The sequence below is a fragment of the Tursiops truncatus genome, chromosome 15 (genome assembly GCF_011762595.2).
Source record: "Tursiops truncatus isolate mTurTru1 chromosome 15, mTurTru1.mat.Y, whole genome shotgun sequence".
NCBI classification, from domain to species: domain Eukaryota; kingdom Metazoa; phylum Chordata; class Mammalia; order Artiodactyla; family Delphinidae; genus Tursiops; species Tursiops truncatus.
In genome coordinates, this window is record NC_047048.1 from 75162533 (window position 1) to 75189159 (window position 26627).

Genomic DNA, 26627 nt, shown 5'->3' on the forward strand with positions numbered 1-26627 from the left:
GGGTGACCTTTCTGTGCCTCAATGTCCTGTCTTTAAAATAGGAATGAGAGTAACACTCACCTCATAGGGTGGTTGTGAGAATCCAACACAATTATTCACATAAAAGTGTGTAGCATGTACTTGCATGTAGTAAGTGCTCAATAAATATCGTCATTGTTATTGAGGTGCATATTATGTTAAGGAGATGTGGAGTCAGGTCCTTTTGTCTGCCTTGTGGTCTCTCCTCTCTCTCTCTGTCATCATCATGCTCTCTGTCTCTCTCTGTCTGCATCTGTCTCTCCGTGTCCACCTGTTTCTCTCTGTTCTGCCTCAGTGTCCCTCCTTAAGTTTCTTTCTCCCCATATCTCAGCATCTCTCTCTTACTCTGTTTTTATCTGTAACCTATGGGGCCATACAGGCTTTATAAGCATCTATGAAAATGCTAAAAACCTGGGAAAATGGGGCTAAAATACAAAGAGGAAACTAAAAATTAACAATAACATAAAGGCAAAATCATACTATTACACAAAATCAGAAATATCAACAGCAAAAAATGTATGCTTTCAATGGGATGTGGGGCTCTTTCAACCTGCTTGGTGGGTTCTGGGGGGGCCTGCCAGGCCACACAGACTGGCCCATTGTCACCTTCCTTTCCTCCTTCTTTGGATACAATGCAGCCTTGGCCCTTCACAGAGCTGAATGATGAAGAGCAAAGATTCTGGCCCCAGATGGTCACCGAAGCCCTTCTCTTGTTGTATCCTTGCTGAGTGATCCCGGGTAGGCACAATCAGTCAGTGATTTGTGTTCTTCTAGCTCATTCACTGAGCACCTACTGTGTCAGACCCTGGTACACAACACTGAATGACAAAACCTCTGCCTGTGGTGCTTATATCTTAGGGGGTGTGCATGTGGCAGATAAAAGAGAAGTGAATGAATAAATATACAGAACAATTTTAGGCAGTGCTAAGTTACGTGACTAGAATAAAGCATGGTTGTGTGATAGATAAAAATAGGGGTGGGACTACCTTACACTGAGGGTGGGAGTGGGGATCTGGGAATGCTGCTCTGACCTGAATTCAGAAACCAGAATGATGAAAAGGAGCTGGGCATTGGAAGATCAAGGAAAAGGGCATTCCAGGAGAGGGGACAGCAAGTGCAAAGGCCCTGAGGCAGGAACAAGCTTGGGGCCAATCATGACTGCAAGCTTTCAGGGGACGAAAAGATCTCAGGAACAAGACAGTATTAGCTGAGCGTTTTGAACAAGTCACTTGCCACTTTGAGCCTTAGTTTCCCCCAATGTAAAACGAGAATGATAAAAGACCCAACCCTTAGGGATGAGTGAAGATTAATCCAGTGGTGGGCCAGAATTTCTCTACTGGAGGGGCTCAGGAAATGGGGTGTGGGAACATATGTCTTGAAACTGTGGCACAGCAGGACCACTCTTTGTGCTTGGATGATTTGGGGTAGGTTTTTGGGGGGGCGGGGGCCCAATGGAGATTATTTTGGGCTGAAACCAATGCTCCAATCTCCCCATGGCTCAGCCCCTGATTTCAGGAGTTAATAGCTTAAAGCATGGCATAATGCCTGGCACAGAGCAAGTAGAGAGGAATGGGGAGGGCATTCCAGGTGGGAGGAAAGGCGTGTAGCTGGGAATGTTTAAGGCGTGTTAGGAGAAGAGTGAGGAGACCAGCTTGGCTGGTGGGGAGGGGTGAGAGAGGAGGCTGGAAAGACAAGTTGAGGCCCAGGATGAGACCTTGAATGGCATGCAAAAGGAGGGTGGGCCTCAGCTTGTAGGCAGCAGGGGCTATTGTGCCTTCTGGAGCAGGAGAAGCTGTGGAAATTGTCTTTGGTTTGGGTTTGTTTTTTCAATGACATATTTTAGACATTCAAAAAAGTTTAAAGGAAAATATAATAAGCTTTCATTGAGCCATCACTCAGCTTAAGAAGAAAACCCTCCAGTATAGATGACACCTGCCCCCAGCCCCCCATACCCCTTCCCAATTATATTTCTCCTAGAAGTTACTGCAGACCTGGATTTGGTGTTCATGGTTCCACCGGTGTCTTTGTCCTTCTGTTGTTTGTTTGATGGAGGTACAAAGTACACACAGTACAATACACAAATCTTAACTGTACAGTTTGATGGCCCATGGGATCACCACCCAGATCGAGTCACAGGCCATTCCTAGCCTTTGGTTTTTCTATCCTTGAACTTCATACAAATGGAATCATTCTGTGTGTGCTTTTCTGTATCTGGTGCTTTCACTCAACCTGTGCCCGTGAGATCTACCCGTGTTCGTGTCAATGGTTCACCCCTATTCACTGCTGCATAGTAGTCTACTGTTTAAATAGACCACAGCTTATTAATCACTCTACTGTCCATGGAGATGTATATTATTTCCAGTTTCCAGTATATTGAATAGTGTTGCTATGAACATTCTTGTACATACCTTTTGGTAGACATAAGAACGTAGTTCTTTTAGTATTATGTTCAAGAGTGAGGTTGTTGGATGATGGAGTATGCACATGTTTAGTTCCCGTAGCTATGGCCAGTTTCCCAAAGTGGTTGTACAACATCTTTATGCTTTTATACACACACACACACACACACACACACACACACACACACGTCCCCTAGAGACTTGGGGCGCTGTTTTGGTTGTGGGTGTGAGTCTACAGATGGTGTCACTTGTACTTTTGCTTCTGCAACTTGCTTTTTTTCCACTCAATGTTCTGTTCCCAAGATCCGTCCCTGTTGGTGTAGCAGCTTGAGTGCATCTATTTATTCTTGATGTAGGATCTGTCCTGTGAACAGACCACAGCGTTCTCCTCCAAGCTTTTACGTTTAGCTTATTCCCAACTGGGATTCTCTTTCCAGATTTTCATAAGCATCTGTTAGGTGTTGAGTGAGGCCAGCGAGGATGGGGGTGGAGGGGCTGTTGCATCCAATCAGGTGGGAGATGAGGATGAGGGGCTGCTGGTGCAGATGGTTTTGAGGGACATTTTAGGGAACTTGGTTGAGGTGGAGGAGGAAGGAAACAAGACTTGGATTCTGGAGGCCAGAAACCCGGGGTTGAATCCCTCCTCTCATTTTCTGGCTATGTGACCTTAGGCATGTCACTTTGCTGCTCAGAGCCTCAGTTTCCTCATCTGTAATTTGGGATCATTCACCCTGCCTGGCAAGGGTTGAGTGAGCAGAGACATTTAGTGGTCAGGGTTTGAATCTATTTATTAGCTGATTGACTTTGGGTACGTTGCCTCATCTTAGCTTCTCAGTTTCCTCATCTGGAAAATGGGGATAAGAATAATACCCACCTCCCAGTGATTTTGGAAAAATGAAATGAGATCGCATATGTAAAGTACTTAGTAAATGCTCAATAACTGGTAGCTACTTGTTATTATTACTGTTGTTGCTGTTGAATTCTGACTTTCCCACTAGATGGTAGGTGCTGTGAGGGCAGGGCCTGCTCTTTTGCTCCCATCTTCCTCCTGGAGGTCATTGGAAATATTTGGAGTCTAACTACACACTACTGCTGCATCCTGGGTGGGTGCCCTTGGGCGAGCCCAGCCCCCTCTCAGAGCCTCTATTTTCTCCTGTAAAATGGGGCTCATGGCAATGCCTACCTGACAAGGTAGTTTCTTGCCAGGCATATGGTAGATGGCTTCAAAGGAGAAGGAGCTCTAGAGCAGGTAGGTGGGGCCCCAAGGGGGCAACATTTTCCTAGCAGTTCTGTGGCTCATTCAGTCCAGGGAACTTCCAGAGACGGGGCGGGGAAGGTTGTCACTTCTGGCTGAGCTGCTTTGGAAAGGGGACATGGTGGCAGTGAGAAGAGAGAGGAAGGGGGATTCTGGCTCTGCTGACCCCCCTGAGGGCAGGTTTCAGCAGCAGGGATAACCAAGCCCCTTGCTGCAGAGTGGGGACACTCAGGCCACAGTGAGTGGGAGGCTGACGTCCCAGGTGGCTGACCCGCCTCTGATGCCCATGTGCTGTGTGGCTCTGGGTACCTGGTGCACCTTCTCTGTGCCCCAATTTCCTTTGCTGTGATTGTCTCAGGGAGGCCTCGCTTCCTCGTCTGTTGGATTTCCCGGCCCCCGCAGACCCACTGGCCCGGCCCCCTTGCCCTCATGGAGGCTGAGGCCAGGGCTCAGGGCCAGGGCTGCGCACCTTGACAACCCGCCCACGCCAGGCACAAAGGCCCATTGTTTGGGCCCATGTTGGCGGGGAAGCGGGCGGGGAGCAGCTGCCTTTCACCCAACCCGCTTGTGGTTGGCAGGGACTGAGGAGCGATTCACAGTGGTCCCCACGCCCTGACCGGGCACCTGGCCAGGCCGCCTCCCGGGCAGGCACCCTCGCGAAGCTGGGCCAGCTCGTACCCTGAGCTGAGCCTCAGTTTCCCCTGAGATCCACAGGGCTCTGGCCTCTCCTGTCACAGAGAAGCCACCCTGCTGTACTTGAGGTGGCCATGGGCACCAGGGCTTTAGGGCCCGATAGGCCTGGGTTCTAGTTCTGGGTGGTTTGGGGTGCGTCTGTTCACCTCCATGAGCCTTAGTTTTCCCGTCTGTAAAAGGAGGCTTGGAATCCACGACACTCAGGGTAGAAGGAGAAAAGTGATGATATAAGGCAGCATTCATTTGGCCATTCATTTATTCAGAAGTCCATACTGGTGTCAACTATGTACGTGACTGGTTATAGAATTTTAGTTGCCGTGTACGAAATTAAATGCAGTGCCCCTCATTCAAAATTAAGAATTTCAGGATGGTGCCAGCATGGGAACTTCTGACATGGGGCCCTGTGTGAGGGCCTGGGTCACACGGCCATGAAGCCCACCCTGACTGTGTGCCAGGCTCTATTCCAAGCGTGGGACACAGCCAATGAGACAGAGGAAAGCCTCTGCCCTCGTAGAACTGACAATCTGTCAGGGGACCTAGGGCTCCCTTGGGATTGCCTGGTAGATCTTTCTGAACCCGGGTGTCCCTGGAGGCAAGCTCCTTCTGGGCCTGCTCACCAGGCCATGCAGGGTGAACTGGGGGCACCCAGGCTTCCCTGTGAGGCGCCAGTGTCAGTGACCCCCACATCAGTCTGGGCACCCACAGTAGTAACGGCTGACATTTACTGAGTGCAGACTCGGTGCTGGGGCTGATCAGGGTGTGTACCCAGTGAATTCAGAGCATCTTTGTAATAGCCCTATGAGGATGCAAGGCAGTATACCTGTCCCCTGTACAGATGGAGAAACAGAGGCTCAAGCCAGTGAATGGCAGAGGCAGGATTTAAACCCAGGTTGTCTGGTGCCAGAGCCTTAATCTCCCCATGCCACCCTCTGCCAAGGGGGCCATTGGTGAGCCAGGTGATGTGTGCCTGGGACAGAGGCCCTGCTGGGGTTTGAGGATGAGAAGGGCACGGGTGTGCTGGTGGCCCACCAGCTGCCGCCTGGGTTGGCCCCGCTGTGTGACCCTGAATCACAGCCCTGTGTCCTGGGAAGCTTTCTGTGCCCCAGGCACCCGTGGGGCCTGAGTCACAGTAGAGCACACCCTGCCACCCTGCCCATCTCCCGCCTGGGCCTCGGGACAGGCAGGCCCTCAGAGCAGGTCCCTAGTCAGGAACTCACATTTCTACCCACTTTCAGGGGCAAGAGAGAGCCATCTATTTGCAGCCCCAGAAGCACATTTCTGCCTTCTCTCCTTGAGCCCAAACCCACCCTTCAAAGTTACCCCAGGATGGATTGCTGGCTGGTGAGTTACTGAGCTCCCCATCGCTGGAGCATTCAAGGCAGGATAGCCTGTCAGGGGTGCTGAGGAGTGTTCCTGCATCAGGCAGGGCCTGGTGCTGGAGTATGTGTCTTCCAAAGCCCTAAACTTTATTCATGCGCTTATTTTTGAACAGCTACTCTGAGTAAGAGGTACAAAATCCAAAAAGTACAAAAGAATATGGAGTGAAAAGTAAGTCTCCACCCTTCCTGACCCCCAGTCTCCAACCTTCTCTCCTAAGAAGTAGACATTGTTTACCAATTTCTTTTCCCCAGAGCTAATTTATGTAATACAAATATATAAATTGTCCTTTCCTGTCTCCTTTCTACCCACACAAATGGTAGCCAATACATTTCATAGCTCATTCTACCCCTCATTTTATTTTTGTTTTATTTGACAGCTTATCGTGGACACTGTTCCAGATCAGCACACACAGGTCTGCTCTATTCTTCTTACCTTGCCACGTGATATTCCTTTTTTAAAAAAAAACAGTAATCTGTAATACATATGATTAAAGGGCTTTTCAATCTTGAATTTAACTTTTTGGAATCTTTACTGTCCTTTGCTCTGGTAGTGTCCTGAGAAAATTTTTCAAAGTTTGCCTGGAAACTATAAGCTTTTCCCATATCTGTGGGGATTTTTTGAGTCTGTTTTGTTTGAAATTGTAAAAGAAATGAAAGAGAGAAAGAGAGGGAGAGAGCAAGAGTGAGCGAATGAGAGAGAGAGAGAGAAAGAACACCTTCCACCCACATCCCTCCATGCCAGGGACCAGTGATCTAACGGAGAACCTCATAGTATCAGCTCCTCTACCTGTAGTGTGGCCAGGCTGCTGGAGGAGGCATCCACGTGTGGTGCCAGGGAGCCCAGAGGAGAGGACTTCTTGTGTGTGTGTGTGTGTGTGTGTGTGTGTGTGTGTGTGTGTGTGTGTGTGGTGTGTCTGTTTGTATGAGGTCAGGGATGGCTCCTCAGAGGAGGGACTATTTAGGTGGGGCCTTAAGGGATGCATAGGAGTTCATATGAGATGTACAGAGATGGGCCTACCAGGCAGAGGGAAAACATGAAGAGTGAAATTACTTGCTAGATGCAGTAATGACTACCAGTTTCCATTTATTGAGCACCTACTATATGCCAGGTACTGTGCTCATAAGTCATTGTTACATATAGACTCCCACACTTCTAGGCTATTATCACCCCTATTTTACAGATGGCAACTGAAGTGCAGAGCACAGTAACTTGCTTGTGGTCACACAGATTGGAGTATGGAGGTATTGGAGTCTGGATTTGAACCTAGGCAGCTTGCGTTCTTGGCCATTCTAATATTCCATGAGAGTAACAGGGATAGCTGGTGAGGCCCCGAATGTTTGATCTCAACCTTCTGACCTTCCCAGCTCAGGTCCTGACCCTGCTGAGAGGTCTTCCGTGGTTCCCCATGGCCCCAGGACTCACTGTCCTGAGCCACCCTCCATTCTTCTGGCCAGTGTGGGTGCCTTGGGAAGCGCCAGACCTTTCTGGGTCTGGCCTTGTGTGCTGGGTGCTGCAGGCACTGCCTAACTGTCAGGAAGAGGCCACAAATGCTAATTATGGAACAAGAGAATAATCGGGGGGCTCATACCCTGACCTGTCCCCACTGGTGGATTCCAGATGTGGCTGGAGATGGTCCTGGACTGCAAGGTCTTGGTGTCCCCAGGCCTCAGGGCTCTGTCTCAGGTGTCACACTTTGGCCCAGCCTCCCTGGGCTCCCAGGATGAAAGAATGTGAGCAGACCCTGGCCACAGGAAACCAGGTAGGCACTGGGCCTGGGGCTTTTTAAATTTCACTGACCCTGCAGTGTGGGGATTCATCACCCCATTTTACAGATGAGAAAATGAAGGATCAGAGAGTGCAAGTGACTTGTCTGAGGCCACACAGCAAGTCAAGGGCAAAGCCAGGATGTGAATCCAGACCCTGAGTTTGACTTTTAACCACCCCATACTCCTGCCCCCGTTCAAGAGGGTTTTCCGGTCTGCCTCTTGGCAGGGGCTTTATCTGTCTGTCTTACCTGGTCTTCAGGAAAGGGGCAACAAGCCCATTGCCCTAGGGGGCTTGAGTGCTGTGCCCAGGGCCTCGGGATCGAGGCCTCGGGACCTGTGGATGGCCTGGGTGCTCCCCCACCCCAAGGATCAAGACACAGGTCCCATGTTTCCTCTTGCTTCTCCCAGAAGTGAGAGAATAATAGTCGGTTCAAATGTCAGGCCAGCTCTGCTGCCTGTGGGGAGACTGGTTGAGCAGGTCTGGGGGAGGGATGGAGGGAGGAAATTATTAATAATTGCAAAGCAACCAGCCCTGCTGCAGGCCTTGAGATGTGTCTGTGTATGTCTTTGCAGGTGTGAGGTTGGGGGTGCTAATTCTAGGGACCCCATCCTGGGGTGGGGGGCAGCCTGGGGATCAGCTGCAGCTTCCCAGGAGCCTGTGTGTAGGGGTAAGCTGACGGGGGACACAGAGTTGGCCTCCCCGAGTTGAGACACACTGTGGCCTCCCTGCCTCCCCTCAACCCAGGTTAGGAGGGATCTGCTAATATCAAGAGGATGAAGGAGAGAGCCTGCTCTGTGTCTTCAGAAGCCATCTCACTATGTGCCAGGTTTAATTCTCACAACAACCAGATGAGGCTGATGTTGTTTTTATCTGCAGTAGATACCGCTGGAGAAACTGAGGCACAAGGGGTTTAAGTGGGATTTGAACTCGGGGTGTTTGATTGCAGTTAGACTGCCCTCACTGTCCTTTCTGCTGGGGGTGGAGGGATACCCCTTCCCTGGAAGAGGCCCCTACCCACTCCCCCAACATCAGCACAGTCTTGGTGCCATACCCCGGAAAATAGGAGTTGGTCTGAAGCTTCTCTGGACCTCAGTCTCCTCATCTGTAGAATGGGCACCACAGTAACTTCCTCCAGGGTCGGGGCAGCCAACTAGGGGAGAAGGTAAGGAGACATCCTTTCTGTCCTTGCATCTCCGGCACCCACCGCAAGGCCTGCCTGACAGCCATGACCACAGGTGGCTCTCCACTGGGTCTTCCTTGACCCCTTGGGTGCCTACCAGAGCTGGTTCCCTAGCAGGGCTTTGGAAAATTCACTCTGAAAAGTAAGTGATCGGTTTACATTTTAGCCGGAAAATGGCTTGAATGGTAGACCTTGAGGCAGAGTTTCGGGGAATGGATAGTGGAAATTCTGGCAGTCAAAAGTGAACCTCTGGACCTGGGGCTAGCTGCCCCCTATGGCAGAGGCATGCCCGGATCGTGTGCCACTGAGACCCAGGACGGGCCGCATCTCTGGGGGAACTCAGAGGCGTCCCCCTCCCTGGTTTGCCCCGAAGGGCAGATAAGGCCCAGCCTCAGAGGAGGCTAATGACAGGCCTCAGTGGTGACGGGCAGGCAAGTTATGAGGTGGGAGTGACTCAGAGGATTGCTCCATGAGCAGGGCGGGGCTGGGGGCCGCATGTCTGCCCCTGACTGGGCTGGCCTGAGGAGGGCCTGGGCACCCCAGGGAGGCCCTGCAGAGCCACTGGCTGTGGCCAGGCCAGGGTCTCACCCCTGTGACCCAGGCCCCTGTGCCACTTGGCATCCTTGGGGCTTGGCATTGTGTCTGGAGTGGGACCGGCTGGGTTTTCCCCTTGCTCAGTCCCAGGCATCATCTTCTGGGAAGTGGGAATCTGGCCTCAGAGGCAACAAACACCTCACAGATTTCCTGAACCACAGGGCCAGGGCTCCAGGAATCCCAGATGAGCACGAGGTAGAACCTCAAGCATGTATGGACTCCGAGAACCAGCAGATGATGGTTTCTAGATGTTTCCAGGTTCAAGGATTCATGGATTAGTAGATTTGCAGAATTACAGATATGTAAGATCAGGGAACCAGTTATAATTGGTTCCAGAGAATTCACTTTGAGTGAGAAATTAAAAAAAAAAAAAATCACAGCAGCTGAAGAGTTTAGGGGTAAATTATCTTGGCATCTTCAACTGGCTCCCATATGGGTCAGAATGAAAAAATAAGACAAGAAAAGGAAAGTATAAATATTCATCTTTCTCGTTCTATCCAGCGAGAGGGAAAGCACACGAGGCTAAAAGTCAATGACTGGTGAATTGAGGCTTTCATTGTACCGTTTTTTTGTTTTTGTTTCTACTTTCTTTGTGTTTGAAATTTGTCAAAATAAAAAGCTGGGAAAAAGTAAAATAGAGAATAAAATGTAAATATAAACCATAGCATGTTAGATTATACAGCTTGCTGATCTACAATATTACGACTTTCTAATCTATGAATCTGTAATTCTCATATTTTTTACACACTTATGCATTTATTATATATATTTTTTAAACACTTATGCAGAGCACCTACTGTGGGCCAGGATTTGTTCTAAGGGCTCCACAAATACTAACTCATTTAATTCTTACAACACCCCTGCGAGGTGTGTGTTGTTATGATGCTCATTTCACAGACGAGGAAACTGAGGCACAGAGTGGGGGCTAACTTGTTCAAATCATGCTCAATGCACGTTGTTCAGTGTCTACTGTGTGCCAGGTGCCGTGCTAGACTCTGGGACAGAGCAGCAAGCAGGAGAGACAGTGTCCCTGCCCTGGGGGAACTTGGCAGTGTAGACAAATAATAAACAAACGAGTAAGATTGTCCTAAGTGCAAGGAGGGGAAGAAGCTGCCTTGATGGAGGGCAGGGGGTGAGGGCTCCCCTCTCATCGAGGGAGCAGGAAGACCCCTCTGAGGAGGTGATATCTGATCTGAGACCTAAGGGGAGGAAGGAGGCTCACTGGGCAAAATGCCTGCTGTCTTCCCAGGCTGTGCCTTCTGCCTGGAGCACCATTCTCTCTGCTTCTCTGTGCCAAACTCCCACTCACTGTTCCAGGTCTGGCTGGGCAGGCACCTCCTCTTGGGGTGGGAGGTGGACTGGGGACTTCCTTGACCCAAGGGAGAGCCTGTCCTTCAACACCCCCCACCCAACTGTCTTCTCTCTCCTCCCTGTTCCTGGAGCAGACCTTGGTTACAGGGAGGCTTCATTTGGATCAGCAGCACCACCCACCTGCCAAAGATGACAGTCCAGAGAGGTTAGGAGCCTTGCCCACAGAGTCTAGCAGGTGTCGAGGAGGGATCTGCACTGGGGATTTATTTACACGCTGCGTTTTGCCGATTGTCTACCTGCCCTCCTTGCTGCCCTCCTTAGATCAGAACCACAGAGGTTAGCTCTACCCTCAGAGGAAGGCAGGCGGGAACCTGAGCCCCTGGGCTCCCAGAAGCACCCTGTGCCCGCTGCCACCCTCTGAGCCCCAGTGAACAGCAGGAGCTCCCTTGGGGCAAGTGGCCCACATCAACTGCCCCTATAGACGTGTCCAGACTCTTTGCTCCCCAAGCCGGTTCCTGGCACCGACTGGCACAAGGCCAGGCTGCCTGCACACCTGGCTCCCATCCTGGTCCCAGGGGCTCCACCAGGGGGTGGGGACAGGGAGGTGCTCAGGAGGCTCTGCCTTAGACAAGGGGTACTGTGCATGGGGGTCAGGGCTCAGCTCCCCTCCCCCAGGCTCTCTCACTGGGGAACCTAGTGGGGAGGATGGAGCCCAAACACTGGAGGCCCCAGACTGGGTCCAAGGCCAGCTCTATCCTTTGAGGCCCTGAAGCCTGGGGATCTTGGTCTTCTCAACTGCAAAATGGAGACCTGCTCCAGGGATGAAACAATAGCACGGTGGCTGGCACACAGTAGATGCTCACTAAATGCCAGCTATTCTGGCCGCAGATTCCACTGTTGAGGACTTCTATGATTCGAGTTTCATTCACTCATTCATTTTGCCAGGACTTACTGAGACCCTGCTATGTGTCAGGCCCTGGGCAGAAGGTTGCGGTCACATCACAGAGCGGAACGGACAAAACCCCCGCCTTTGGGCAGATAGTGCACAAGTAAACAAACAGCATCATTTCAGACCGTGGTACAGGCTTAGGAGAAATATAGCAGGGAGGTGTGGTGCGGAGCAGCCGGAGAGTGCCTCTCTGAGAAGTAGCTGTGACCTGAATGAAGGGAGCAGCAAAGGCAGAGGCCCTGAGGTCAGAATAAGTTAGGGGGTTCAAAGAACAGAAGAGCAGCCACTGTGGCAGGAACAGAATGAGGGAGAGAGGGTCGGAGAAAGAGGGAGGGGGTGGGTCCTTCAGGGTCTCAGAGGCAGGAGGAATTTGAATTTCTTTCCAACAGTGATTATTATAAACAAAGGCCAGAGTCATGAGTGACTACAATATACAAAGTGCAAACTCATCGTGATTCACTTCCAGCCCAGAGCTAGGGCCCTCTGGATCTGGCACCTTAAAGAAAAGCACCTGCACACCCCTCCCCTGCAGCTTTTCTTTTTCAAAGAAATACACAGGTAACAGGTCACTGCAATCTGTTAGATGTGAATGCGAGTTTGTTAGTTGCGAATGTGGCCACAGTCTCTGGATTTTGGTGCTTATTGGGAGAGCAGGGTGGGCTGGGGAAGGGGAATAATATCACCTGCCCTGATTTCAACAGTGCCGTTTCAAATGGGGAAGGCTTGAGAGATCAGCTGGTCCAACCCACTGACTCTCAGATGAGGAACCTGAGGTCCAGACGAGGGGAAGTGAGTGGCCAAAGGTGACACTATGAGTCAGAGGCAGATGCAGGATTTGAACCCAGGCCCCCTGACTTCCCAGCCAGAGTTTCTGAGAAATGGGTGTCTTGCCATGTGCTTCCCCTTTGCTCTTTCCTCCCAGACAGTGTCAGCTGCCCTCGGGGCCAGGGAGGAGTCTTGGAGCAGGGGTCCAGAGGTTTGGGGCCCACCCTCACTCTATCACAGAGTTTCTCTTCAGCAGCACTACTGGCCTTTGAACCAGATCATTCTGTCATGGAGAACGTCCTGTGTGGAGCCTTCAGATCATTTCTCAGATTGAAACAGGGCCATGGGGTTGCCTCTCAAGGTCATAGAACTGGAAAAAGGGAGGGAGAAAGCAGTTGAACTCAGTTAATAATGACCCCTGAGGGTCAACCCTACAATGGCAACTGTTGGATGTTGAGGTAAACAACAGGCATCAATGGGATGAATTAACTGAAGAACTTCTCCAGTGTCAGGAGAATAGGTCCTTTGGCTCAAGACACACTTTCCAAACAGGTTTCACATGGAGATGAACAGACCATGATCTGGAAATGTGAGGTCTGAAGCTCACAGAATGGATAGTAGAACAGTAAAACTTCTGATATCGAAGACGCGTCAGCTGGTTTTGGAAAAAGTCATACCATGACCTATAAGAGTGTATAAGAAAGCATATTGGAAAAGGATACTTGTTTTTAAGAACAGACTTTATTTTTTAGAACAGTTTTAGATTTACAGAAAAAATGGAAAAGGTAACACCCTACACCCAGATCCTCCTAGCATTAACACCTTAACATTAGTCTGGTACATTTGTTACAATTAATGCACCAGTGTTGATGTGTTATTATTAACTAAAGTCCATAATCTATTCAGATTTTTAAAGTTCGCTCCGCGGCATGCGGAATCTTCCCAGACCAGGGCACGAACCCGCGTCCCCTGCATCGGCAGGCGGACTCTCAACCACTGCGCCACCAGGGAAGCCCCAGATTTTTAAAGCTTTTACCCAATGTCTTTTTTTTTTTTTTCCTGTTTGAGGATCCCATTAGGATTACACATCACATTTAGTTGTCATGTCTTTTTTGACTCCTCTTGACGGTGACAGTTTCTCAGACTTCCCTTGTTTTTGGAGAATTGACAGTATTGAGGAATCCCGGTCAGGTTTTTCGTAGGCTGCTCTTCTACTGGAAATATTTGTCTGATGTTTTTGTAATGGTTAGGTGGGGGTTACGGGTTTTGAGGAGGTAGCTCTCAGAAGTAAAATGCCATTTTTATCACATCACATCAAGAGTACATACTGTCAACAGGATTTATCACTGTTGATGTCGACCTGGCTCAGGCAGTGTTTGTCAGGTTGCTCCACTGTGAAGTTATTCTTTTCCCCCTTTCCATATTGCCCTCTTTGGAAGGAAATCACTCTGTGTAGCCTCCGCCTAAGGAGTAGACAGTTATGCTCTGCTGTACAAATGATTCAGAGTTCTTCTGCCCAGATTTGTCTGTTCTCCCTTATTTATTGATTTATTCAATCATATCAGTATGGAGTCATGGCTATTTATTTTATTTATACTTTGAGTTATAATTCAATACTAATTAATTTTGTCATTCAAATTGGTGCAGCTTTGGCCAGTGGGAGCTCTTTGAGTTGGCTCCCTTGCCCATTGATGTACCCCATCAATGTTTTTTTTTTTTCTCTCTTTCTTTGAGCTTACTTCTGGTACTACAAGATGCTCTAGACTCATTTTGTATATTTCTTTTCTTTTTTTTTTTTTATTTGCGGTACGCGGGCCTCTCACTGCTGTGGCTCCTCTCGCCGCGGAGCACAGGCTCCGGACGTGCAGGCTCAGCGGCCATGGCCCACGGGGCCCAGCCGCTCCGCGGCACGCGGGATCTTCCTGGACCGGGGCACGAACCCGCGTCCCCTCCATCGGCAGGCGGACTCCCAACCACCGCGCCACCAGGGAAGCCCATTTTGTATATTTCTTGCCCCAATCTTAGAATCAACCATTTCTCCATGGAGCCCTGGTTCCTTTCTGGAGAGTGGTGTTAGAAACCAATATCTGGGTGCCAGGTGTGCCCATTGCTAGTGGGTGGCATTTCTTTTAGGCCTTCTCAGCTGACAGAAAAAAGAAATATATGTGTGTATATATGTCTATTTACTAACCCATTTGTATGATTCTATCTACAAATATTTCTGTATGTAAACATCTATATCTATATTTCACTAAACATGAGTTCATACTGATATCTCCAGAATCCATTATGTTTTATGATGTGATTTGAAATAGTGGTGTGTCACTATGTTGATAACCATAATTATCGCTGCCACTTACTTTGTGCTTATTATGTGCTAAGTACTTTCTAAGTGTTTAACGAGCATTATCTCCTTTAAGCTGCGTGACAGCCCCAGACCCTGGTTTCTCCCCTCAACCCCATTTTACCAACAATATGGGAGGCACAGAGAAGCTAAGATCTTGATCAAAGTCTCCCATTGTAGTAAGTGGTAAAGTTGGTGTCCAACCCTGACACAATTGTGTCAAGCGTTAAAATCATCTATGTCTTGCATTAAAGAGAATTTATATACAACTGAAAAAAAAAGAAACATTACCTTATACTTTTGACTGATTGATATAGTATTATATTTCAGAGACATTTAACTTAAATGTCATGATTTCCTTTGAAGCTAATACAATATTTTGGATCTCAGACATTTTCTGCTTGAGGCTCTGTTATCTCTAATGACCATCGGATAAAAGAGCTCAGGCGCATCCACCCTGCTGGGCTATTCTCAGTGCCTCCCTCCAGCTGGCCCCATGGGAAATTTTGCAGGGACACAGAATCTTCTGGGAAACATCCTAGGCAGCTCAGGTCCCAGAGGGCCAAAGGAAGATGGAAAGGAAGTGTGGGTGGAGGGAGGGGGCGGGCAGCCATGGTGCTCTGACCCCCAGGTGTTCCTGGTGTCAATCTGGTCTGACCTGCTGGGCATCTTCAGTGGGGAGTCTTGGACAGGAGCCTTCCCTGACCCTCAGTGTGGCCAGAGGGCAGCCAAAGATTCCTCCTGCTTTTCCTCACTAAACGCTCCCTCCTCTCAGGCTGGCCCCGCCCTCCTCAGGCTCAAGGCCGCCTCATTCTACCTCCTCCAGGAAGCCTTCCCTGTCTGCCCCACCCTCAATGATGTCCATGTTCCCTGAAATTCCACACCTAGACTAAGGGTCTCAAACTAGTGGCCCTCAGACATGTTTTCTTTAACCTGCACAGTGTTTTCTAAAATTTTGATGTGGTAGTTAGCATCGAAGAGCAGGAGATTCACGGAAGTATGTGGACACCCAGCCTCTCTTACAGATGTTGAAAGACTGGCAGTCCTGAGCTCACACCCCCACCAGCTGGTTCAGCCCCATGCCGGGTGCATAGTAGGTTCTTGGCCTCTGTTGACAGCATGAATGGGCCAAATGCACTCAGCCTGGAACCCTGGCTTTGGAGGCAGACAGGACTGATTTTCAGTGCCAGCCCCGCCCTTTCCTGGCTATGGAACCTGGGAAAAAACGTTTCTTCTCACTCAGCCTCAGTTTTCTCATCTGGAGAATGGGCTTAAAATAAACCTTCATGGGGTGGTTGTGATGCTGAAGCGAGCTAACACATGGGGTAGGCTTAGGCCGGGATAGACTCTCAGGGAGCCTGGATAAATAGTTCCCTTTCTTCCTTGAGTTCCTCCTCTGTTTGCTTTGCTTCCGGCACTTCTCATTTCCTAACGACCCCACTATCCATCTGTTTATCTGCAAATGCCTACTGTGTGCCAGACACATGTGAGACCTGGTTGCTGCCCTCACAGAACTCCTCTTCCTGGTCCAGCTGAGGAGAGAGCCATTTCATGTTCACATTGATGTACTTATTCATTCACCTGTACAACAAATGTTTATTGAATGCCTACTGTGTGCCAGGAGTTGTTCAGAACACAGAGGATACAGCAGTGATTGCAACAGACAAAAGTCCCTGCCATCATGGAGCTGACGTTCTAGTGTAGCTCAGGGACCATAAGCCAATATAGTATCAGGTAGCATCAAGTTCTGTGAAGAACAGTAGGTGTGATGGAGGTGCTGTTGTAAGCAGGGAGGGAGTAAGCCTGTGGCTGGCTCTCTGACATAAGAGCATTTCAGACAGAGGGAACAGGAAGTGCAAAGGCCCTGGGGCAGGCACAGGCCTGGGGTGTTTGAGGGGCAGTGAGAAGCCAGTATGACTGAAGGAACGTGAGTTAGATATTTCCGTAATGTTAGAATTCCTCTCCTCCTTCTCTTCCTCCTTTCCTTCCCCTCCTCCTTGCTCATTTTTTTTCCTTTTTAATAATGAGTCTCAGTTTTAATAATGAGTTTGAATAATGAGTCTCTTAGTAATCCAAATACACAATAATTTATAAAAATAGAAATAATATCTGGGAAGCCCTTGGCATGTTGGTGTGCAGGAACAGTGACTGCTATTATTATCAATTCTTCTTCTCATTTCTGGTAGGAATGAATCACTTATTTCTAAAGTTTCCTAAAGAGGCAATGGACCCTTGAGCCCTTATCCCACTGTGGCATGCCTTTCTTCTTCTTTTCTTTTCCTAGCTTCATTGAGATATAATTGACATAACACTGTGTAAATTTAAGGTGAACCATGTGTTGATTGAATATACTTACATATCTCAAAATGATTGCCACCAGAGGCTTAGCTAATACCTCCAGTGGAGAGCCTTTCTTCTGCCCCATCATTCTTTTTTTTTTTTTTCCTTTTTGGTCATGCTGCCTGCCATGGGGAATCTTAGTTCTCCAACCAGGGATTGAAGCCAAGCCTCCTGAAGTGGAAGCGCAGAGTCTTAACCACTGGACCGCCAGGAAAGTCCCTGCACCATCATTCTGAGGGTTTCTGGAGGGGGAGCGTGGGGGGTGGGTGTATGTATGTCTGTGACAATGGCAGGTGCCTCTTCCTTCTGCTCCCCAATCCTCACCCTCTCCTCTTCTCTTCCATCTTCAAAGTCTTCAGCAGAAGGAAGGACCCAAATTTGGGAGGTCTTGTTTCAGGGACATTGAGAATGTTTGAGTTCTCTGGAGTTTGTGATATGGGTGGAGGTTGGGGGGAGGAGCCGTTCGTTGTGTCAGAAAAGTCGGCGGTGGGGTTCGCAGAGTGCTTGAGGATGAGTCTCAAGATAGTGCCCTGGTCTCACCTGTGGTCCTCTCACTGTCTTCAGGGCAGGGCTTCCGGGCTGCTTCCCATCTCCCCACCTCCCCGGACTCTGCCCAGTGCACGCCCTCATCTCCTGCCCTGACCATTGCGGTCACCCCCTCCCTGGGTACCCTGCTTCTGCCCTGGGCCCCTCAGCTGGTTCTCTGCATGCAGCCAGAGGATCCCCTTGGAACTAAGTCAGACCATGTCCCTCCCCTGCTCAGAGCCCTCCTAGGGTCCCACCTTGCTCAGAAGCTCTACGAGGTCCTATGAGGCCTGGTGTGAGTGGACCCCATCACCACTCTGAGCTCGCCTCCCCGCAACCCCCATCCCCACCTTGCCCCATGGACTCCAGCGCACTGGCCTCCTTGCTGCTCCATGAAGGACTCCCGCTCTGGTTCTCTGACTGCTGTACCCTCCGCATACACACATTTGTTTCTCCCTCTCTCTCCGGGGGTCAGCTGGCCCCCAGCAGCCTGCCCTGCCCTTCAACAGTGGGACCTCTGGTCACGGCTCCCTGACTCCACCCTCCAAGCCCTTTATCTCTGTTTGGAGAAGCACATCCAAGGGTCTGCTCACTTGAAGATACCTGTGTCCCCTCAGGGTGTCAGCTCCAGGAAGGGTGGGCTGCACCCCAGTGCCTGGGACAGTGCAGGCGTGCAGCATACAGTAGGTGCTCAGTGTGTATTTGGCGAATGAATGAGCATTAGTGCTTTAAAATCAGACCTTGGGATCTTTGCAAGGTTCTTAAAATTCCAGCAGTGGAGAGTTCAAGACTCAGAGGCTCTGGGGTCCATCTACTCCCCCCACCCCCGCCGGTTGGCCTGGCTCTGTTTGCTTCTCTCTTGGTCTCTCTCTCTCTGTCTGTCTCCTTCTGTCTCTGTGTCTTCCTCTTTGTCTGTCTCAGTGTCTGTCTGTCTCTGTCCCGCTCCCCTCCCTCTCACTGTCTCTCCCCTCTCTTTGTCTCTCTGTGGGTTTTCATCTCTCTCTTCCTCTGTATCTGTCTCTCTCTTCTATCTGCCTCTTCTCTCCTCTTCCCTCTCCTCTCCCTCTTCCCTCCTCTTTCTCTCTCCTCTCTATTTCTCTCTCTGTTTATCTCTGTCCTTTGTCAGTCTGTCTCTCTTTCTGTATCCCTCTCTCTCTTCTCTGTCATCCCCTTCCCCTAGCCTCCGTGGGCAGCAGGCCAGCTCCTGCTGTAGATTGCTTTTCTGCCTTTCCAGCTGCCATCTGCTCCACCGAGGGGCCCCCTCCAAGTGTGACAAAGTTGGTCTGTCCTGTGGTCCTGCGAGGAGCAGGGAGGGAGACAGGGAGGCTGGTGCTGGGCGTGGAAGCTCTCAGCAGCCGTCTCGTGGTGTGACTTGTCAAAGTCCATAACCTCTCCGCTCTCTGGGCCCTGTTTTCCTTGTCTCTACAAAGAGAATAACCATTTCTGGGACTTCCTTTATTTCTCTTCCAAATCTGCTTAGTATTTTATTGGCTTGTGGTGATGCTCAGAGAAGTTTCTGGGTCGGGGTTCTTCACCAATGCAACCTCCACAGCATCAGAAGCAGTCCTTTGCCAAGAGCTGACCACGTGTGGGACCAGGCTGGGCATGTTCCGTGGCTTAGGCCACTGTCTGTCCTGGGCTCAGCACGCAGGGCACTTTCTGCCCAGCCAGGCCTCCTTTCAGAAAATTGAACTCACTAGGCTGCCTCCAGTCTCAGGGCCTTGGCAGTTTCATCTGCTTGGGGTGCTCTTCCTTTTATCCTTGGCCTAGTTAAACACCTACTCCTTGTTCTGATGCTGGCTCAAACACCACCTCCTCCAGGAAGCCCTCCCTGATGACACCCCACAAACCAGGTCACCCTGTTAACTACTTTCCGTCACTTAGCACAGTTGTAATTACTTTATTTGCTCTCAGCCCCCACAGGGCTCCCCATCCCATCATTTGAGCTTAAATCCCCCCCGCCCTCCGCACTCGGAGGGAAGTTGGGAGGCCCAGGCCCATGAGTCAGCGAAGTTCTCCTTCCTCTCTTGGCACTTTCTCTGGCGAGATTGGGAGCTGGCTTCCTCCAAGGGGGATTAAATTCAAGGGTACATATGTAGAGGGGAGGTGGGCAGGGCCTCTCCCCAGCTGCTGGACCAGTCATTCAGCACCAGACAGCTTTTCTCCATCTTCATCTCCATGACAACCCTTCCCTGCCTGAGCCACCATTCACATGCTTTCCTGTTCCCCCTGCCCCACCCAGAGAAGCCAGAGGGAGCTTTTCACAACCCAAATCTAACCTCCAATCGGCCTTGCTACAAGCTCGTCCATGACTCCCTATTACTCTCACAATAAAGTCTGGCCTCCTCAGTTGGGCTACAAGCCCTCTGTGCCCTGATCTTGCCTCTTTCCCTTCACACACCAGCAACACCCAGCTCCTCGTAGCTCCCTGCCTCAAGGTCTTTGCACTTGCAGTTCCAGCTGGTCTGAACACTGTTCCCCCAAATGGATGAAAACTGCAAGGCTCGCTCCCTCTCTCGCCTCCTTCAGGTCTTTGCCCAAATGTCGCCTTCCCAGCCAGGCCTTCCCTGACTGACCAATTTAAATTTTGGCGTCCCTACCACCCCTTCTCCCCTTCCTTCCTTTATTTCTCCCCATAACCTTGACACCTGGAAATAGGCCACACAGGTTACTGATTCATCTTGTTTCTTGCCTGTCTCTTCCACTAGAATGCCAGCTCCCCCAGGGCAGGTCTCTTGGCCAGTATTGTTCCCTGCTGTATCCCCAGCAAGGAGTGGGCCCAGGACTGTGTGGCTTTGGGGTCAGACAGGCCTGGTTTGGAGTTCTGGCTCAGTCACTTCCTGGCTTTCTCCTTTCTGGGCCTCAATTTTCTCAGCTGAAAAATGAGAGAAAACTTAGAATTGGAGTAAGGATGAAATAAAATCCTATGTGTAAAAAAAAAGGAGGAAAATGAAGAACCAAAATGAAAACTCATTTTTCATCATTTTGGAGAAATGGGTGAGTCCGTTCTGGTCTGGCCACACCATGGACTATTACGTAGCCATTAAAAAGAATGGCTCACAGTTTTCCTAGGTGCCTTGTGTGGTTAATCTTTTCTGTTTGTTTTTAACATTCTTAATTGCACAGGTTTGTTTTTTTTTCCTCTAGGGTTTAAAAAAATTTTTTTTGTTTCCCCTAGGGTTTATTTTTAACTGAAAGAAATTCAAAGAAAATACAGTGTATATAGTATTCTACCTTTGTTCTAAAAGGGAGGACTGTATACATTCATATTTTTTATAGTTAAAAAAATTAAGATGAAATTCACAAAACGTAAAAGTAATCATTTTAATGAATCATTCTTAGTTAACGATTTTAAAGTGTACAATTCAGTGACATTTAGTACTTTCACTGTGTTGTGCAACCATCACTTCTGTGTCGTTCCAAAATATTTTCATCACCCCCACAGGAGACCCCTACCCATTAAACAAGTCACTCCTTATCCCAGCTTCCAGTCCCTGGCAACGACTAATCTGCTTTCTGTCTCTATGGGTTTATCTATTCTGGAAATTATATAAATGGAATCATATAATACATGACCTTTTGTATCTGGCTTTTCAATGAGCATAATTTTTTCGAGGTGTCAGTACTTCATTCCTTTTCATGGCTGAATAATGTTCTATTGTGTGGATGCACACATTGTGTTTATCCATTCATCTGTTGATGGACATTTAGGTGTTTTCAACCTTTTGGCAATTATGAACAACGCCGCTATGAATACCGGAGCACAAGTTCTTGTTTTGTGGGGGTATTCTTGAATGAGAAAAGCAAGATGCTGAAAAGAGTGTACAATGTGATCCTGATTTGTAAGATAAATGACAGATAAAGAAATCCCTAGTCCAAGCAGAGTCTGCATGAGATTTTCATGCTTACAGAGAAATATGCAGGAACCCATTCTCAACTGTCAACATGGGGAGCGAGAAGGCTTTTGCAGAGAAGGAAAAACAAGAAAAAAAAAAAAAAAGAAGGCCAGACGCCAAACCAAAACAGTGCACACAAAATAATTCCATTTAGGCATGTGTGACAAGTTACACATTGAGTCATTGTGTATGTTGGTATTAAAAAAAAAAAAACCAATAAAAAAAAAAGAAACCCAAAGTATTCTCTACAAAAAGGTTGGACAGGGGCCTGGTGAGATGAGAAACTGAAGAGAAGAGGGTACCCCCAGGAGTCTGTTTGCCAGAGTGTGTCCCTCTGCCCCTGCCCTGCCACCAATTGCAAGGTCCCTTAGGAGCCGGATTCCCTCAGTGCTGCCCATTCTCTGGCTGGGACCTGCAGCTCCTTGGGAGGGGTGCAGTGGTCCTGATTGGGGGCCCCTCAGCAGTGATCCCCCATGTGGTTCCCATTTCCTGAAGGGAGGTACAAGCCAAGGGGAAAGTGGGAAGGGACCCAGAAGGAGAGAGAAGTGGGTGAGTGTGGACCCTGTGACCTCCACTGACCTCAGGGCACACACCCAGTATCCCGGATGGGCTGGGCCTCCTGGCTGCTGAGCTTGCTTTCTCTCTGCTGTCTTGTTCTTTCTTTAGAAAATATTTCAACCGCCCAGAACATCATGAGAGATAGTATAAGAGCCCCAGGTCCCCATCACCTGGCTTTGTCAGATCTTAGCATTGTGCCATATTTCCTTCAGATCTGTAACAGTCAGGGTCTGGCAGGAAGCAGACCCCTCTCAAATGGAGCACCCCGGGGAGGGTTTAATAAAGAGACTCTTTTCCAGGGTGTGGGCAGGGTTAAGGGAACTAGTAGGGAAAGGTACATAGTGGGGCTGGCCTCAGCGGGGAGCTGATGTTTGCAGGGATGGGCCACACAGAGAGGGCCCCTGGCAGGAGGTGAGACCTTTAGGAAGGACACCCAGCAGGGAGGGAGCTGTCCCTACTCCCCTCTCGCCCTCCTTTCTGGGTCTCTGGTGGTTCCTCCATTCAGCGAACCCCATAGGAAGTTGAGAGCCAGGTTCGTGGCAGTCATGCAGGTCAGCTTCCCTGGCACAGATTAAGGTGGGGAAGGCGTCGATCTGGAGGGAACAAAAGAGGGCACATGCGTCAATTTACACCCCCCTCCTGGCCAGTGGTCGGCTTGAGTCTGTGGTAGCCCATGGTGTTGCTCTGATTTCAGTTCTGGCCCCTGGGATGTGGATGATGTGGTTTGGGCTGGGGGGGTGGTCCTCACACTGTCTTAGTTCCCTTTTTGCAGCTGCTATGTACCTGCTGGTCACCTTTGTCATTTTCAAGCTCTGGTTTTTAAGTACCTGTTAATCGAGCACGTAACCTGCTAAGTGTTTCACACAGCTGATAGCCTGAATCCTCTCCCCACCTTGTTTTATAGCTCAGCAAAGCAAGTTTCGGAGAGGAAAAAGGTTTTGTGCAAGGCAGGGCCTGGAGCTGGCCTTGAACTTGGAGCAGTTGTTGGGAAAATCCTAGCCCTTAGCCATGACATCCTCTGCCCCATGGTTCAGGTTTCTTCCATCTCTACTCTGTGGAGTTCCCAGGAGAGCTTCCTACTGACGGGATGTAATGCCCCCAGAAGCCTCCAGCTGAGGGTCCAGGATACCCAGGCTCCCTCTTGGGAAAGGGTCCTGATTCAGCCTGACCTGGGCTCTGCCACTTCCATCTGCATCAACTTGAGGGACAATTTGACTCTCCAGGGCTCAATTTCTCTATCTGGAAAATGGGCACAGTGTGAGCCCCTCCATGCAGGGAAGTTGTGAAGGTTTGGTGAAGTGACATGCAGGAAGCCTGGGACCGGGCACACAGGAGGCCGCCCACTGGGCCCTTCTGGGTTTCTGATTTCCCCTGAGACACCTCTTGGGGGCCGGATCCCCAGGTGGAGGAAGGATGAGGCCCAGCCCTCGGGGCCTGGGGGGCCTGGTCCCAGGACAATGCAGAGCATTGTGTTCATGCCAGCCAGGGTTTGGGGCTAGACAAATAGGAGAGTAATCTGGCCAGGACTCAGACAAAGACCTGGGGGCTGGTCGGCCGAGGGGCATCAGGTTACCCTTGATGGGTTGCAGCCACACAGTCGGCTCCCCCAGTATCTCGTGGGGGTGTTTGCTTTTTCCCAAAGATTATAATTAAATGAGCCATCAGGGCCCCTGGCTGAGGCCTTGGCAGGAGGGTTTCATTACAGGAAGGACTGCAGGTATGGGGGGTTCCAGGCCTGAGGGGGCGTGTTGCTGTGATAGTAATAATGAGAGCAGTAATAATCACGGCCAGCCTGTGAGTGTTTCCCGCTGGCCGGGCCCCAGGTGAACAAGTCTGTTTGTGCCTCACTTCTCTCTGCAGCCCTGAGAGGCAGGTCCCGTGTCATAAATAGGCAAACTGAGGCTCAGAGACACTGGAGTCCCCACCCCCACCCTGAGGCCGTTCCCATCATCCCTTCAGTAGAGTGTGGGTGAGGTGGTGCAGCGTCTGGAATCACAGAGGTCTCCTCACTTCCTCGCCTCTGTTTTCTCTTCTGGAAAGTGTGGATAACCTGACCTCACTGAGTCGTTGTGAAATTGAGTGAGCACACAGGGAGGACTCAGAAAATGCCCATTCTCTTCCTTCCTTTTTACCAGAATGAATAAGGGCCAGGCTCTGTCTTTAGGGAGTTTGTACCAGGAACTTCCTGTCCCTCACCCATCACCTCTTTTCGATGTGTAAAGGCCTTCAGGGGGCCTGCAGGGAGTGAGTGGAGGCTGTATTTGGGGTGATTTCTGCTAGGGGGAGATGGTAAGAGTGGGGTCTGGGCAGAAGGAAGAGCCAGATCAAAGGTCTGGAGGCTGGAGAGACTGTCTAGGGAACAGTGCTGTGACTGAGTTAGACTGTGGGGTTTGAATTTCAGCTTTATCACATCTTTGCTGTGTGACTTCTGGCAGGCCACTGGACCTCTCTGGTCTCAGGCTCTTACCTGTAGAATGGGTGTGTGAGAAGAAAACCTTCCTCAGAGTGCTACTGTAAAGAGAACAGTGCCCAGCTCTTCCACATTATGTGCCACATAAGATAATACTTAATAGATGTTATTTTTATTCATAACCACTTCCTCCAGGAAGCCCACCCTGACCTCCTCTGGCTCCTGAAGCCACCGGGGCTTCCTCTATCAAAGAATGTTGCCTCTTCCACATGCCAGTTTCCCACTCCAACCTGGACCCTCTGACTGGGACCCCCATGAGGGCTGCATCCCCGGAACTCAGCAAGAACCCAGCACAGAGCAGCCATGGGGGCCAGGTGCTGGGTGAACGGCATCACTGAGCACCTATTATGAGCCAAGTCCTTCACACACAAGTCCTGCATTTAACATCTTTCTTCTGGAATGTTGGCTTTGCCAAGATCGGCACAAAATAGGCACTCCAGAAATATGTGATGGAATTGTTGAGATGAACTGGTACTCAGAGGAAGGAAGGCTTTCTGAGGATGGGGCCTTAGCATGTTGAGCTCATGAGAGAATAATAATAATAAGAAAATAATAATAATAATTGTTATTATTTATTATGCTCTGGGCTCCATGCTGAGTTGTTTCAGTTCATCTTCCCAGCAGGTTAGTGCTGTTCTTGTTTCCATCTCACACACAGATGGGGGAACTGAGGCAAGAGTTGGGATACCCCAAGTCACACAGCCAGTGAGTGGCAGAGCCAGGATTAAACCAAGGCTCTTTGACTGAGGAGCCTGTCCTGAGTCTGTTACAACACACCTACCGCTACCTAGAAGGGAAGTGCTGTTACTGTACCCATTTTGCAGATGAGGAAACAGAGGCTCTGAGAGGCAAAAGGGCTGGCCCATGTCCGGAAGCAGAGATGGTGGCCGAGCCGGAGGTGTCCGAGGGAGGGCCCCAGCCTCCCAGGTTAGTACTCTGAGGGAGGGGTAGCTGTTGCCTGCCTGTTAGTATTTCTGGCCAATACCCCAGCCTCTGTTTACCGAGCCCAACACCCAGGAGCTGCCTCTTCCGCCTGTCTGGGAGTCTCGGGTGCCTTCACAATAGGATTCTCTGTCTCTGCAGCTGGTTTTCATTCAAGCCCTTTGTGCTGAAAATTTAAAAAATGAAAGGAAAGTTTGGCTCCGCCCCTCTCCTTTGCTCCCTGGGGAGAGAGGATCTCAGCCTTTTCTTTCCCTCATTCTGGGACCCAGAAATGTCCACATCTGTCCACGGTCACACTGCAGGGTTGGAGCCAGGACCCTGGCCTTGGACTCCTCATCCAGGGCTCTGCTCACTGTCCCCACCCCCCAGCTTCAGGGCCAGTCACCCCCTCCTCACCCCTGCATTTACTCTTCCTGGCTCTGTCTTCTAGGCTTGCGGGGAGCAGAGGAAGGGGGACTAATGTTCCCTGAGGCTCACTACGTGCTGGGCACCCTGCCATCCTCAAAGTCACAGACTCCTCACTGCAGTGCAGTAAGGTCCTGTCACCCCACTGAACAAAGGAGGAAACTGAGGCTGAGAGAGGCGGAGTGCCTAAGGTCCCAAGCTGGGAAATGGCAGAGCTGGGATTTGAACTCATGCTCCCACGGCAGAGCTGCTGCCACATCTGGCACCCTCCTTTGGGCCCTGTAGGGAGGTCCCAGCCCTGGGGCTGGTGGGGGATCCTAGAGGGAAGTGGGAGCCTGGGCAGGGCTAGGGCCCTGGAGCTGAGCCAGACAGGAGCAGTGGGTCCTCAGGCATGGTGGTGGCCCTGGGTGGGGCGTCAGCTGGAGCCAGGGCTGCAGGGAGAGGCAGCAGGCGGGCCCAGGAAACTCCCTCCCCTTCCTCTAGCTCCTGGTCAGGGCCTGGGGTCACTCCAGGCACCTCAGCACCCAAACCTGGGCAGACCCAGGGCTCCAGCAGGAGACAGGACACAGGAGGCAGGGCCAGCCCCGTGCAACAATAATGGCTGATGGTGATACTTCCTGTTGACTGAGCACGAACTATAGGCCAGGCTCTGTGCCAAGGCCCTTCCTGGGTCTTCACAACCAGCCTAGGAGGTGGGACTGTGATTAATGCCCTTTTACAAGTGTGGAAAGTGAGGCCTAGAGAGGCCCTCAACTCTTGCCTGGGCCCACACGCGGACAAGGAACTCTGGAAAGTGGGGCCCTCAGAGAGTGAGCTGCCTGTCCCAGGAGGCATGC

General features: G+C 50.3%; 2 long non-coding RNA genes across 3 annotated transcripts in view; both read left to right on the top strand.

The window, feature by feature from the left end:
* Positions 1-26627, top strand: part of LOC141276560 (uncharacterized) — a 231818-nt gene that overhangs the window by 64076 nt on the left and 141115 nt on the right. The window lies entirely within an intron of this gene.
* Positions 5465-6273, top strand: LOC117308199 (uncharacterized). Its single transcript, XR_012326394.1, has 3 exons — positions 5465-5706; positions 5858-5913; positions 6122-6273. It is a non-coding gene; the product is annotated as an uncharacterized lncRNA (long non-coding RNA).